At 45.3% G+C, this 11912-nt stretch overlaps 1 pseudogene; it reads right to left on the minus strand.

The window, feature by feature from the left end:
• Positions 1-5599: 5599 nt before the first annotated feature.
• LOC145357664 (U2 spliceosomal RNA) lies at positions 5600-5751 on the minus strand (annotated as a pseudogene).
• Positions 5752-11912: the final 6161 nt, after the last annotated feature.

Here is an 11912-nt window from a genome sequence, read left to right on the forward strand (position 1 = left end):
CCCCTTCAGAATGTCCTGTAGCCGTCCCGAGATATCCTTGACCTTAGCACCAGGAGGGCAACATACCATCCTGGAGTCTCATTTGTGGTTAGCTATTCCCCTCACAGCTGAATCCCCTATAACTTTTTCATCCCCACGTTTGTTCCCCCTCCCCTCTGCAGCAGAATTAACCGTGGTGCAATGGATTTAGCTGAGGCTGTTTTCCCTTGAAAGGCCATTCCCCTCAATAGTATCCAGAATGATATATCTGTTTTGCAGGGGAGTAGCCACAGGAAATTCCTACATAGCTCTCTAGCTCTTCCCGGTTGTCACCCATTCCCTTCCAGCCTGTGGAGTTCAAGGCAGTGATTGGCCACCTCTATATACGTACTATCCACGATACTCTTTGCTTCCGGATGCTCCACAATGCCCCAGCCACCGCTCCAGCTCTGTAATGCGGGCTTCCAGCAGCTGCAGCTGGAAACTTTTCATGTACACATGCTGGCCCCAGGCGTTGGAAACGTTTTCAGCCTCCCACGTGGAGCATGAAGAGCAGAACACGACTTGGAACTCTCCTATTATGTCTTCCCGACTTAAACTGTTGAAAGATGCTTTGTTCTAGATTATATTCAATCTTCTGGGACCCTTCTTTCCTGCTCCACGTTACTACTGAATATAACCTTTACCAACTATAAACCACAGAAATTAACTCTGAGTCTGCAAATGATAAAATACTTACCCCACCTTTCTACTTACAAATCAGCTCTTTTCCTTGTGTCCTCTACTGCTGCAGCAGGGCAAGACCACACCTTACTTTCATCTTGCTTGTCTCTTCTCAAAGGAGGGAGGGAGGGAATGAATGAAAGAAAAAGGAATATCTTTCTGACACTGGTTGTGTGAGATACAGAGTGTTGGTACACGAGCAATGGTCCAGAACAGATGCCAACCTTCAGAGACTTTCTCTTGGTTCAGCCTTGAAATAGATGATTTTTCTGAGCTTTGAATAGCATTTTAATCTGTGTTGACCCATGTAGAAGGACAGTTATACTGTTTTCTGTCACTGATGTAGTACTAATAGACAATGCTCAAAGGGAATCTTCTCTGTTGGAAATACAATGGGAAGAAGCAATCGCCCGTGTGTTGGAAATGGTTCAGTCACTTGGTGTGCTGAATTTAATCGAATGCCAGTGGTCACATCGACAAGACTGGAGGCAGTTCCCATCTTCACACGAGAGACAGTGTTGAATGTGCTGGCATGGCAGCTGGCCTATTACTGAAGACATGTTGTGAGACTTCATACTGCTATTACTGAAGATCCAATGGATGAATGGGTTTGGGCAACAAGGCCCCAATGGCAATTTCACCTGACTGAAAGATAGGCATAAGCACCATTTGGAGAGGGTTGCCAACCCTGTGTGCAGTCCTTCCTTATTCATCAGGATTGTCTCAGTAGCGATGCTGAAGAACCCTCAGGCTGGAGACACAAGCAGTGGATTTTGAGCTGCTGCCAGAGGGAAGACATTGGATGACCCCAGAGTTCAGCCTTGCTTTCCTGTAGGTGCCTTTCCAGCTGGCAGGTCCTCTTCCCAAGGGATGGCACAAGGAGAGCAGCTGGCTGATGGAGCAAGCCTGGATGGAGATTGCAGCTGTGGGGTCATCCTTCCCCACCCCTACCCCCGAAACTGGGTGCAGTGATGTTTAATCACCCCCTTCACTCGGCCAGGAATGGGTCTCCATACCCCAATTCTCTTCAATGTAGCAGCACGTGATCATGCACTCAATCAGGAGGGAGTGTGCATCCAGGTAGTGGCAGGGAGTTATGGCAGCAGCAAATCTAAATACCCTAGGAGTGACTCTCCCAGTTCTTCCAGGCTGGGAGACATGAGCAGGGGCTGTTTTAGAACATAGAACATAACAGCGCAGAACAGGCCCTTCGGCCCACGATGTTGCGCCGACCAGTTAAAAAGCAATGACCCTCTAACCTAAACCAATCCCTTTTCGTCCATAAACCTATCCACGGATCTCTTAAACGCCCCCAAACTAGGCACATTTACAACTGCAGCAGGCAGGGCATTCCAATCCCTCACCACCCTCTGGGTAAAGAACCTATCCCTGACATCCGTCCTATAACTACCACCCCTTAATTTAAAGCTATGCCCCCTCGTGCTAGCTTTCTCCATCCAAGGAAAAAGGCTATCACTATCCACCCTATCTAAACCTCTAATCATCTTATATGTTTCAATAAGGTCCCCTCTTAGCCGCCTTCTTTCTAACGAAAACAACCCCAAATCACTCAGTCTCTCCTCATAGGACCTTCCCTCCATACCAGGCAACATCCTGGTAAACCTCCTCTGCACCCTCTCCAAAGCCTCCACATCCTTCCTGTAATGTGGGGACCAGAACTGCACACAATACTCCAAGTGCGGCCGCACCAGAGTTGTGTACAGTTGCAACATGACGCTGCGGCTCCTAAATTCAATCCCCCTACCAATAAATGCCAAGACACCGTATGCCTTCCTAACAACCTTATCTACTTGATTCCCAACTTTCAGGGATCTATGTACACATACACCTAGATCCCTCTGTTCATCCACACTATTCAGAGTCCTACCGTTAGCCCTATACTCAACACATCTGTTATTCCTGCCAAAGTGAATTACCTCACACTTCTCCGCATTGAACTCCATCCGCCACCTCTCGGCCCAGCTCTGCAACCTGTCTAAGTCTCCCTGTAAACTATGACACCTTTCCTCACAATCTACCACACCTCCGACTTTGGTATCATCAGCAAATTTACTAATCCACCCAACTATACCCTCATCCAGATCATTAATAAAGATTACAAACAGCAGTGGCCCCAAAACAGGTCCCTGAGGCACACCACTCGTAACCGAACTCCATGACGAATATTCACCATCAACCACCACCCTCTGTCTCCTATCCGCCAGCCAATTCCTGATCCAAGTACCTAGATCACCCTCAATCCCATACATCTGCATTTTCTGCAGAAGCCTTCCATGGTGAGGCTTCCCACTCGATGTGTGGGCCTCGGTGCATCTACAAGACGACGGAGGCAATTCTCCCAAAAGTGCTGAATTGGTGAGAAAACTGGCCGAGATCACAACGGCTTTTTTCAGTGCAACTTCCGATCGCTGGCCAGCCTGGGACCCCCCGCAGTGCTGCCCCCCCAGCTCCCCCCCCACTCTCACACGGCCTGATTGCAGCCCCCACAACAATTCCCGGGCCAGCCCCGACTCCCCATTCCAGTCCCTGCACCCAGCAGTGGTAATCCCCCCCCACCCCCTCAGCTGAGAGGCAGGCCTTTCTCCCCCTGGCAGCCCATCCTGATCACTGGCCTCCCTCCAGCCCAGACCAATCCCCATGCAGAGTAACAGCAGGGACCCCTCCACTCCACCAATCGCCCCCTTGGCCCCGCCCACAATAAGCTCCACCCCCTTGGTACTGCCAGATGCCAAGGTGCCCCCTGGGCATGGGCACTTTGCCCCTTGTGCAGTGCCAGGGGGGTACAGGCTGTCACTGCCAGGGTGCCCATGCCAAGAGGACACCACCCCTCCCCCCTCACTCCGACAGATTGTCCCACTAGTTCCCCGAACGTGGAGAGCTACTCTAAACCCCGCCAGAGTGAAGTACCCCTGACGGGGTGGGAGATGCCATTGGGCCCAGCAGATTCCATTCCAAGCCTGGTTATAACTTGTAAAATAGAAACAAAATACATAAAAAAAGAGATGTAAATGGCTTACCTCTTTTCCCGCTGGTTTCTCTGGCTCTGGGACACGCGCATGAATCAGGAAAGCATGTGCGAAAATCCCACAAAATGGCTGGCACGCGCACCTCCCAACCCAACGGCCTGGAGTAATCAGCTCCACACCACAAATCGCAATGGAGCTGATTATCGTACGGAAATCTTGGCACTGCCTACTGGGCATTGGGCAGTGCTAAGGGTGTGGGGCTGGGGGGGAGAAGGGCCTATTTGGGGGGGGCAATCAGAGGGGGACCTACTGTCACTCTGCCCGAGGATCGGTAACGGAGGGAGTGAGACAATCGGGGCTGGTCATTCGGGAGTGGAGGGAATCTGGAGCTGCCAGCCTGGGGTCGGGACTGTCGGGAGGAAGATTAGGGCTGGTGGACGGCGGGGGGGGGCGGGGGGGGGGGGGGGGCGCATTGAGGCTGGTCATCGGGCTCGATGTAGGGGGTCAAGACTGTTGGGGAATGGGGTTCAGGGAGATCGGGGGTGAGCGAAGGTGGACATCGGGGCTGGCCCAGGGGGTGAGAGGATCGGAAGACCACCAATGGGGGTTTACAGGACTGTGTAGCTTTAGGAAGCCTCTGCCCCATCCATGCCCCAAACACTAAGTGAGCCCCAGTCAATATAGAGGAAATTAAAATCTCCCATCACAACAATTCTGTTACTTTTACACCTTGCCAAAATCTGCCTACATATCTGTTCCTCAATCTCCAGCTGGCAGTTGGGCAGCCTATAGTAAACCCCCATCACTGTGACTACACCTTTCCTATTCCTGAGCTCTACCCATGTTGCCTCACTGTATGAGTCCTCCCAGGTGTCCTCCCACAGTACAGCTGTGATATTCTCCTTAACCAGTAGTGCAACTCTCCCACCACTTTTACATCCCCTTCTATCCCACCTGAAACATCTGTATCCTGGAACGTTAAGATGTCAATCCCGTCCTTCCCTTAACCAAGTCTCTGTAATGGTAACAACACTGTAGTTCCTAGTACTAATCCAAGCTCTAAGTTCATCTGCCTTACCTATTACATTTCTCACATTGAGATAAATGCACTTCAGTCCACCAGACCCTCTCTGATTAGCAATCCCACCCTGCCTGCTGTTTCTCTGAGTCTTAATGGTCCTACTCTCTGGTTCCCCTTCCGCTAATTCACCTTTGCTCTGGTTCCCACTCCCCCTGTCAATCGTCCCGTGTGACACTAGCAAACCTCCCGGACAGAATATTTGTATCCTTGTGAAATGCAACCTGCCCTTCTTTTATAGGTCCCACCTGCCCCAGAAGAGACCCCAATGGTCCAGATGTCTGAAACCCTTCCTCCTACACCAGCTGTTCAGCCACTATCTTCCTATTCCAATCCTCACTAACACATGGCACAGGGAGTAATCCTGAGATTACAACTCTAGAGGTCCTGCTTTTTAACTTTCTACCTAACTCCCTAAACTTCTGCTGCAGTACCTCATCACTCTGCCTGCCTATATCGTTAGTACCAATATATACCACAGCCTCTGGGTGTTCACTCTCTCCCTCCAGAATGCTTTCTGTCCATTCAGAGACAACTATAGAACCCCCCATAACTATTGCTCTAATCCCCTTTATCCTCCCTGGTAAACAACAGAATCTTGACACCAGATCTTCTGCTTCCCATTCCTTGGTAGATGTTGCTGGTCCGGCTTCTCAGAATTTTTTTTTTTATTATTCTTTATTCCAATTCAATCCAATCAAATCCAATCCAATTCAGAGTCCCAACAAGTTGGGACATTCCTGATCCAAACTGACCAGACAGGGCTCTCACCTCCTGTCTTGGGCTTGATCTGCATGATCCAAGCTGATTGGAATAGGCATAGCTCCTCCTCCAAGGCTTGATCTCATTTGCATCTTAGCCAAAAGGCCAGGATGGTGCTTTTAAAAATTGCTTCAAATGAAGCTAAAATGTAACCTAATAACTTCAACCAAGTACAGCATGTGGATACTACACTTGATCTTAGCCAAAAGGCCGAGAAGACTTTGAGTAATATAACACTAAATAATCTAAACGACTTCTCCCAGAATTTTTTTTGTGAAATCCCTCAGCCACCTCTACCGGATGCTCTAACTCCTGTTTATCACTGGAGGTGATCTTTCACTTCCCACTTCTTGGTAGATGTTGCTGGTCCAACGTCTTCCAGAATGCACTAGTGAAGTTCCTCAGCTGCCTCTACCAGATGAACTAGGCAGCATGACCTCAATATAAGGGATAACAGATTTAGGACTAAGTTGAGGAGGAATTTCTTCACACAAAGGGTTGTGAATCTGTGGAATTCGATGCCCAGTGAAGCAGTTGAGGCTACCTCACAGAATGTTTTTAAGGCAAGGATAGATAAATTTTTGAACAGTAAAGGAAATAGGGGTTATGGTGAGCAGGTGGGTAAGTGGAACTGCGTCCACGAAAATATCAGCCAAGATCTTACTGAATGGCGGAGCAGGCTCGAGGGGCCAGATGGCCTACTCCTGCTCCTAGTTCTTATGTTCTTATGGTACAATGACTCCACTTTACAAAACTATTTTATTGGGACGAGCTGAGGTCGTGAAAGTCTTATCTAACTTCAAGTCTTTCTTAGCTTTTGCTGTAAATTTGCTTGTTCATGTTTTGAAAATTAAGTTTGTTCTTTATACTTTTTTTGGCTTACATTCACAAATTGACATATGGTCTGTGCCAACTATTTTGATTTTGAAAGCTAAATCAAATTACTCTGGAGGAACTTTTTACCCTTGCGAGAAATTAACTGCTTATAACAATGCTATTTGTACACATATTACAATTACATTTTCATTGCTTTCAAGGACATAGGAACAGACAAATAATGTTGCTGGCTTAATTGCAAACATTAGTAGCTTTCACACGTCTGCCTCTCTCACTCAGTATCTTGTATTTGAGTTTCTTGCCAGTGAACACATTGATGAAACATGCACAAACAGGGACTGGATATATAATCCCAGTACATCTATACTCACAGCCTCTCAGAATTCTACTAAACCTACTCAACATATCAAAGACATTTAAGTGAAGCCTCAAAGATCTTAGTGTTAGATATTGTCTCTTCCCATTGTTTGGCCTGCCATTGAGAATTACAATAACATTTCACCAACGTGAATAAAAATGTCAGCATAACATGAATAAAAACATTTACTCATTACAGAAACATCTGACTAATTATAGTCAGAATTTGACTTTTTTAAAAATTGAGAACCCCAGGGAAGGGCCAAGAACAATATTCAACGGAAGATGTTGGGAATGTAATGGATAAAACTGTACTTTGGGTTTAAAAACTAGCAGACAGGAATTTCCACAATAATGATCCTGGGGGAGAATGATTTCAAGCTGGAGACTCTGTGATGAATTGAAATTGTCCTGTTTCCCTTCAACTATCATCCTTTCAGCCTCTACAGCTGGACTCCAATGTTGATCACTTGCCAAGCCTGGATCTCAGCAGAAGACGACCATGTCATGTGTCCTTGTACATTCAATTTAACAATTATTAAAATTCTCCTTATGGTGTTCATTGAGTTATTTCAGGCAATGATGAAACAAGTGTAATTGTCTGTTTGATTCATGGGTTTCGAGGTGTTCTAGCATAAGCAGTAGCTATCACTATGGGAAAGTGTCTCAAAGTCAAGCATTGGGAAATTGCACAGAGAGTCTTCAGTTCCCTGCATATGCTCACTCAATGTAAGTATGCACCTCACTCTCTTAAACATATGGAACTCCAGTACAAGTTTACAACAACAATGACTTAAGGCTCCCTTGACATTGACACTGTTGGATTTTAAACAATATGCAGATTTCTATTTGAATGCTATGCTTTCCTGAACCCAGATACTGCTGCATTGATGATGAGAAATCATCCCTTCAATCTCCAAAGATGACTCACATGAGTCTCTGGTAGTTAGTTGGATTGGGTGCAGGTCTCATTGTCAAAGGCACAAAGCACAGTGGAAACAGACTGGGCAAACAATCCCTGATGGTTCAGGAAGGATGCTCAGGAACAGTAGGGTGACCTGGGAGAAGGTGCAGCATAGATTCATGGAATGATCCTGATCCATTGTGAGAACATGTCGCATAAAGTTGACTTGTACTGCTTTAAATTTAGAGGATGGAAGGGTGATCTGATTGAAGTGCTGAATATGTTAGAAGAATTTGTTAGGAGAGATGCAGAGAAACTATTTCCTCCAATGTGGGAAATCAAGAACAATTAAATTTAGATCCATGTCATTCAGGAGTGAAATCACAGCCATTTTGCCCATACAGGAGAAGGTACTTCAAATCTAAATTCTTACTCCCAAAATTCTGCGAATGTTTTGAATCTTTCAAGACTGGGATTGGTAGGTTTTTCTTAGGTAGGGATAAGGTGCTCAGGGTGGATAGTTGCTGAGGCACAGACCAATCATGATCTAACTGAACAGCAGAGCATGTTGAAGGGGTTGAATGGCTGATTGCTGTTTCCGCGAGACAATCAGATACTGTGCATAGTGAAGCCAATCAGATAGGGAAAGTGGATTCTCTCATCTTTGGAAGGGGAAATAATGTTATTACATAAAAAGTAAAAATACTTATCCAGTATCTAAATAGAGAAATCAGGCAATTTGGTTTGCAATGTCAGTTCCCTGCTTTGAGCGTTTTTAAGTTCTCTCCACTTCTTTCTTTTCTCTCTTAAATATTTACAGTCAAGTGGTCCCTGTTCTATCACTCTAATCTCCAGCTGAGATGTAGCAATTCTTGTACACACGTCAGTTGGACAAGAAAAGCATGCTCTGTATTATTTAATGTGTTTAGACAAGAAAAGGCCAAACAGAGAGGGAGAGAGAGAGATAAACTCAATTTAATCCCAATGAATTTTTAATGTACCATTTCCATTCCATTATCTGATAGGCTGTACTAACCTAACCTAAGGCAAGATGGATGAATCCCTCAGTGAAGCCATCACAATTTTCAAGCGCATTAATTTTCGACAAGAACGAATGCCTTGATCAAAATCCCTGCATTCCAATAAATCTATTAACTTTCAAAAGCAGTTGCTGGCTTGAATCAGTCTACGTTGTAAATCAGGTTGCTGCTGAGCCCAGTGTCAGGTATCTACCTGCAACTTTCAGTACACAGGAGACATGTTCTTATTGGTGAAAGAATTATTGATCTTTATGATGCTAGCTTGCAAGAATATGCCTAGGAATTATAGTTAATGATATTGTTGGATGAACATTTAACTCTATCCACTCCTCTAGTGAAGCTGATAACTTATTTTTGAAGGGAGTAGTATTGAATGAGACACCTCGCAGTATTGTGGCTGCAGTTATTGTGTATATGTGGCACTGGTTTGAACACAGGTTTAATGCAGATTGGTTGAATTTATGAATGATAGTTAACTAAGGCACAAATGAGCCTGAGACGTTGCATGAATTAAGCTGGATAAAATCTGTAAGTGAGTGAAATGGTATCAGTTGAAATTCAATATGTTAGGGACAGATGTAGGACATTCAGCCCCTCAAACCTATTCTGTTCCACCATTCAATTAGATAATGCTGAGTTGCAACTTAATTTTACACTCCAACACCCAGTACTGAGGTTCCACGTCACATAATAAACTTGCCCCCAAAATATCTATCAGCTTGAGTTTTGAAGTTTTCAATTGACCTCACCTCAACAGCTTTTCCAGGAGAGGATGCTCCAGATTTCCATTAATTTTTGATGAAGAAACATTTTCTAATATCGTCCCTGATTGACCTTGTTCTATTCTGAAGGCTGTGGCCCCTTGTTCTGGAGTCTCCCACCAGAGCACTTTCTTTCTTCCTGCCCATCCTATAACATCCCAGTGAGATCACCTCTTATTTTCCTTTGCTGAGGAGTACACAAACCTAGAGTGGGATTTTCCAGCCATGCTCACCTCAAAACTGGAAAATCCCACCTGAGGTCAACGGACCTTTGCATGGTTCACCGCCCCCTGCCCACTACGATTCCCGTGGCAGGTGGGATGGGAAAATTTTCCCCCCAGTATATGCTACCCACCCTCATAATTTAACCCTTTTAGTCCGAGTACGGGAGTGAACATACATATTTAATGGAATTCTCCAACCTTGCCGACAGCTTGGATTCTCCAGTCCCGCCACTGTGAATGGAGATTGGGTTGAGCGCCAAATTCTCACTGGCACCGGCAGTGGGGCGGGCAAGATCGGAGAATTCCAGCCTTGGTGCTTAACATGTTGAAGCACTTTGGAATAGCAAAAGAAAGAACTTGCATTTATTCATCGCCTTTCATGAAATCAGGACATCCCAAAGCACCCGACAGTATTTCTGAAGTGTATAATTATTGTTGTGGGTCACACGGCAACCAATTTGCACACAGCAAGGTTCCACAATCAGAAATGGGATAATCCGATAATCTGGCTTTGTGATATTAGGATAAATATCGATGAGTTCACAGGGAAAATTCCCCTTTCTTTTGTGAAATAGTTCAATGAGGCATTTTGCTTCCTGCCGAGGTGGTATATGTCTCACCTAAAAGACAGCTCGTCTGACAGTGCAACACTCTCAGCACTCACACTGAAGCCGAGATTTTATACTCAGATTGAACCTACAATTACGCCACTCACCAAGCCACAGCTGACAAGCAGCTAAACCATTGAACAAACATATCATCAATACAAACAAAGGCTGTGATTCTCCCAAAAGTGCTGAATTGGTGAGAAAACTGTTCTAGATCCCGACTGTTTCCTCAGTTCAGCTTCTCACCGAATCTCTGCACTCTGTGCAATGCAGAGGCCCCAATCGTAAATTACACTGAAACATGTTTAAAATACATTTTAAAAAACTTACAGCGTGGTCTGGCCTGTGATCGTTCTCCGGCTCTGGGAGATGTGCACACGGTCCTGGTGCATGCACAAATCCCAGAACAAGGCCGAGGATGCACATCTCCCACCCCGACCCACCAGAACAATTGCGATGGGAGAATCGCGGCCACAATTCCCAAAGAAGAAGAAATGTTGGAAATGTACATTGGGCCTATCAGCATCTGAAAAGAGAAAAGGTGGGTGACTGTTTTGGAAATAAACCTTTTCTCAGAACATCAAATCATAGAATCCCTACAGTACAGAAGGAGGCCATTTGGTCCATTGAGACTATACCAACAACAATCCCACCCAAGCCCTATGCCCGTAACCCCACACATTTACCCTGCTAATCCTCCTGACACTAGAATCAATTCAGCAAAATCACAGGCCTGTCATTTTTTTATTGGAATCTGTGGAACGGCTGTGTAATTCCGAAACTTTCTGCTTCGATTTCAGAAACCGGGTTGGTCAATGAATAGAATGAGTTGGGGTGTGGGTGTGTGCAAACTGAGCACTTTCTGACTCAGGCTGCACATTCAATACTGGCTCTCTGAGAAGCAGGGGGGGGTGAGAGAATCGGACAGAAAACCCCCCAGAGAGACGTTTACATCGAAGGGTTGAGTCAGGAAGGAAAAATGGAAACATTTGGACTTCTCAGTCTTGAAAGGAGGGGCTTTCTGAAAAGGTTATCTATCTCTAAACGGTTCTAAACTTCATCTGTGTGCAAGGCCGGTGGTACCTTACTCTACTGGGTCAATATTTTTCACATCACATGTTTTCAAGAGTTTATCCTTTTTGTAAGGCTAGAATACCAAGCAAGCTCCTTGCCAGGTTCCAATGATTTAAGAAGAAATCTATGATGTTGTTGTTCTCCTTATCACATCTTCAGAAACTGAAGTTGCTATATCCATCAGTACAGACTAAGCCTCCCCTCACCCTTTCCAGCAAGATGTTGGGTTTAGCAAGACTCTTAACTCTGAATTCAGGTATGTGTGAGCATGTGCATTGCATGTCTCTTTTACAGCTGCATTATGTTTCTTCAATTTTGGGCTCTTGCTAATTAAATATTTCATGGCTAAATTATTCAATTATTTTGGAGAGATGAGAGTGACTGTCCTTGACATCAAGGTAGCATTTGACCGAGAGTGTTGATTTACCACTGCAAAGAGACCCTTTATAATCTGCATTCAAATATCTTATAATTCTGCGGGAGTGCGTGCCTATAATTGGGCATCCTACAGAAAGATGATGAGGTCCTTCCACCGGAGACCAGGACTGAATTTCACTTGGAATTTTTACAACACTTCT

Source organism: Carcharhinus amblyrhynchos, chromosome 23 (assembly GCF_965287045.1).
Source record: "Carcharhinus amblyrhynchos chromosome 23, sCarAmb.v2.hapA, whole genome shotgun sequence".
NCBI lineage: Eukaryota > Metazoa > Chordata > Chondrichthyes > Carcharhiniformes > Carcharhinidae > Carcharhinus > Carcharhinus amblyrhynchos.